Source organism: Vicia villosa, unplaced genomic scaffold (genome assembly GCF_029867415.1).
Source record: "Vicia villosa cultivar HV-30 ecotype Madison, WI unplaced genomic scaffold, Vvil1.0 ctg.000045F_1_1_3, whole genome shotgun sequence".
In the NCBI taxonomy this organism is placed as follows: domain Eukaryota; kingdom Viridiplantae; phylum Streptophyta; class Magnoliopsida; order Fabales; family Fabaceae; genus Vicia; species Vicia villosa.
Window position 1 is genome coordinate 216,850 of NW_026704979.1, and position 4,918 is coordinate 221,767.

At 30.9% G+C, this 4,918-nt stretch overlaps 1 pseudogene; it reads right to left on the minus strand.

Moving 5' to 3' along the window:
• Nucleotides 1–3,558: 3,558 nt before the first annotated feature.
• On the minus strand, nucleotides 3,559–4,769 carry LOC131622964 (F-box/kelch-repeat protein At3g23880-like; annotated as a pseudogene).
• Nucleotides 4,770–4,918: the final 149 nt, after the last annotated feature.

Genomic DNA, 4,918 nt, shown 5'->3' on the forward strand with positions numbered 1-4,918 from the left:
CAAAACAACATCATCGGCATAGCAACATATTATTCTTAACATAAATATTCAAGCCAAAATACAAATTCGGTCCATTTCACAAAATACCGCAATTTATCGATAAACCGAATAATAGATCCAAGTCCGAATATAATCCAATCAAATCGGCTCAATGCAATTAATACAACTATTAATCATCAATTAATATCACCTACTGCCAACAAAACTATTTTTATTGAAAAGAATATCGCGCTAGCTTTCTAACGCTTTAAACGGTACTCAAAACGAATTCACGGTTTGAAAGTTATAAATTTGTAAAGTTCCAACGAGAATGTAAACACCGACATCCTAAATTGACAACTCTAAACATGTCAGAGTTACACAAAACAATTAAAAATATGATTTTTAATAACTCAAAACAAGTAAAAATCTGACTCTTAGTAACTCAAAACAACTCTATCTCTAAACATCTCAAACTAAAAAAAATAACACAAGGATCACTCAATATTAGTTATTAAATTAAATTATATATATTTAATTACACTTATTAGTTATAAGCTAATAAATTGATAATTATGACAAGTTTGAATGCTACACAAATGATTGCATTTCCAGTTCTCACAACCTGCGGCAGCACTGTGATACCACTATCAAGGAAACATTTCACAAAATTGTAACTTTAATATGATGACCCACTTGAGAAATATACTTGTATGTCATTCTAGCCTAAATTGTTAATTTTATAAAACAGTATATGTTGATATCACAGACCCATTTAGAATCAAGTAAAACCATAAACCAATTTAAAGTACTCATACCATAGAATTTTAGCTACATATTTAATTGGAAAAAAAATCAAATCCGATTGAAGGCAATTACGATAACCAATTTGGCAAACGAAACCACATGTAGCCCATATTTCAAAATACCAGGTGATGGTATTGTCGAAGCTTCACGGGGATAAATAAATCTAAATGGAAGAACATGAAATTCAATAGTTTTTACATCCTAACAATTTTTAAACTATGAAAATTTAGGGGTTCCAATCTAAACATATCAAAACCTATAAATTGAAGAATAAAATCTCTAAATCATGTTAATTTACCCATTAACCCAATCATGTTAACCCATAATAATAAGGATTCTCCCCCCTACCTCTTCAATGTGCTTTAAACCCTAACTTTTGCCCCTTGTTTCTCTTCCCCTTTCTTCTTCTCTTAGTCTCCTTTCTCCTCTTCTTTTGCAAATGAACAAAATTATGATACCTCTACTCTTCCAACCCTTACTATATTATTCATATTGAGCTTAACCCATATAATTCCACTTCTTAACTAATTAGGCCCAATTGATGAAATAGAGTAGTCAAATAAATAATTATGCTCCAACAAATAATATTATTACCCTTAATATTATTTTCCGATTAATCCAATTAAATTCGACTTTATCTCAAATAAATAAAATCCAATAATAATATTATTTATAATATTATTTCTCTACATACTCCACTTTATTAATTCTTCGATTAACCGAATAAATTCCAACTTCACTTAATAATCCGAACATGTTTCTCAATAACACCGACAATCCAATCAATTATCAAACTTCGTCCAAATTAAGTAAATAAATCCTTATTTAATTTAATTAGTCAGTTAATTAAATTCGGGATGTTACATGACACATTATGGTTGAAAGAGATTCCTCGTTCAGGGATGTAACATAGTCTTTCAGTGGGCGATTCGGCAAAGGTGCAACCATCGATAAATGTCTTTGTTGCAATCAACATCTTTCATGGAAATAGCGTTCAATTTTGTTAACAGGGCTTGAACCATTTGTCCTAGAATATGATGAACCTTCAGAGAAAGCTTAACTTGGCATAGGCTGGGTAGATCCGACCTTGAGTCATATTGGCTAGTCTGCCTTGATATATTGTGTGAGTGAGATCATCTGATTATGAGGTTAACTCGACTCTAGGGCAAGAAGTTAAGTCAATGCTAAGTCAGGTAAAGGATTTAGGATATCAAGTTACTCTTAAGATCTAGACAAAAGAATAAGGCATTGAATGATTTTAATGATCCAATGACCATAAAGGTAGAACCCATAAAAGTAGGCCGCACAATCGAAGTCTCAAACAAATGAGGAGCAACTAATTGAAAGAAAATGACAAAATAACGTATGTAATCAGAGTCTTGATGGCCAAATTAAAGTTGGAACAATTATTAATACATAAAAGAGAGGTCAAAGCGAGCCTTGACTTACTCAAAGATTAATAAGATTGATGTTTTTCTTGTCCACCATAGTCATAACTCGGACATTGTATTTTTTGAAAGTACAACGGAATATACCGCATTTTAAAAAATGGTAAAATGACTTTGCATTTTTTGCTTAATTAAAATGTGCACTACTTTTAGAAAAATCTTTCAGAGTACTAAATTTTGTAAATTTGACAAGTTTTCAAAGTAAATTTTTTCAAAAAACACTAAATATTTTAAAATATAAATTATGAATTGAATGATACACTTGGGATATTGTAAAATTGTAGGGTGGAAGGTGATCTATAAGGGTACCAAATACAAAAACTTATTGAGCTAATTAGACCCCAGCATTAAATAAGCTCCTTATAAAGCATTAAAGTATGAAAAAACAAATTTAAAAAATTAAGATGAAATATTTGATATGGAGTAATTTTTTTTTTTGAAATCGATATGGAGTAATTTACTTGTTCAATTGGAACCACAAAAGTTGATCTGTATACCACAAAAGTTGAACTCATCATACAAAAATAGTACTTAGAAAAATTATAGTGTAGATGATCCAAGATTGTTTTCAGAATAAATAACTCCCACATGCCACAACATTGAAAAAACAACACTCGCAGAGCAAATCTTGTGTTAACAAACTAACACATATACCATTACAGATATGTTGTGGCATATATTTCCCTCCATCCTAATATAAAAAATAAAGATTATTATTCCCTGCTACAAACCAGTCCATCCACCAAATCCAATATCTATGTCTTGATCGTCATATTCATCATCGTATTCATCATCGTCGTCATCTCCATCTCCATCTCCATCTTCATCTTCAGAACTATAATTTATAAAATATCAATTAGACTACAAGTGAAATAATTAAAATATAAGCTTAAGCCACAACATGAATCAAAGCATGTAACATAATTTACTATAATATCAGTAAAAAATATATGTAATTGCAATATCATTATCATCATGTATACAAATAAATTAACACTTATATGTTCATTGACTATAATTAACATTAGTGTAAATGAAATTATTAAAGTTTGAAGATTTTAATAAATATGGATTTTCTTGTTCTCGTCTATCAGTAGATTTATAGGTGCAATAAATCTACTTATTAAATATTTACAAGTGAGTCACTTGCTTGTATCTATCAATAGATTAATAGATGCAGTAGATCTGGCTTTTAAATGATCGATATATATCATTTTACAACTTAATCAACCTAATGTGTCATCACATCAAATGTAATGTTGACACAATGTTGTTATAAAGATTTTAAAGCAACATAAAAAAATTATCATAAATTTAAAATAACTTACTTCCAATGAGTCGAAACCAAGCTTTCAACATAATCAACAGCTGTGAACCAATCTATTTCGTTGGAAATTCTAGTTCTCTTTACCATATTATCCCTCTGATTATAGATAATTACTCCGTTCACTTCATCATATGCCAATATGAATGTATCTCCATCCTTAGAAACATACAATGGCAACAATGGAATCTCACATTTCATGTATTCATCATAAAAGAAAGCATCTTCAATAGGAGGATTATTTATTTGAATATTAAAATATTCAATTCTGAATAACTGCAACCAAGACTCGTGGACTCCAAACTCCTTCATTTGCCATACAACAAATTCAGTTTTATTAAAGTCATGTGAAAAACAAAGGCAGTCCATCATGACTCGAAGAGATGGCTCAAGGCACGGCACCTCAATAAAATCCTTAGGAAGGAAAAAATGTGTGTATGTCTCGGATGAAAGATCAAGCGAAACAATCTGCAACTGTTTAACATCTGGAATAAAAGTTCTAAGTCTTTCTCCATCACAATGGATATGTAAGCACCATGAATAGATAACCAGTTAACAGTTCCACTCAAATGCACACCATCATTCCAAATAAGAGGAATCAAAGGAAAACTTTGAATATCTCTCCAACAAATAACTCCTAAACTGAAAACTCTCACCTTGCTTATCCATATATTGTCGTCGCTCTCAGCACCTTCATTTTTTTCGGTATGAAGCACTACTATCTTATAAGTTCCTGTCGAATAATCACAACCAAAACTAAACTTGAAAGGGCTTAATAAAGACTCATTCCCGCAAAAAAATCCTAATTTTTTTGATATTGTACTTGTTGCTGGGTTCCACAAACAAAACTTGTACTTTGTTTCTACGTTTGTGATAGATTTGAAAAGCACACAAATCAATCCGTTGCAGGAACCAACAACCTCTGAAATACCCCATTTAAGACTTAGACAAATGTCACCGACAACAGTTATCGATTTAGTCTCGAGTAATCGATGAACGGGTACCGATACCACACAAGTTAAAGGGTATTCAGGAATTGATAATACGAGGTGTGGGTTTCGAGACGATACCTTAAGGTGCCTTTTGATAAAAGTTGAATCAAAGATTAAAGTATTCCAAAATTTGCTTACACACCTAAATCGCTGGATGTCTTTTACATTGAGTAGAGAAAGGATTTCTGTGAAGAGCTCAAGTGGAATGAACATCTGCATTCTAGATTAAAGATGCTTCTTAATTGGAGATATATCCATTGCAGCAGATGTATTGAAGTTAAAATTAACAAATCGTATTGAAAAAAGACAAAGAAGAAGAGAAAAATAAGAAGAAAAAAAAATACGAAGGTAATTCAATTAAAAATATA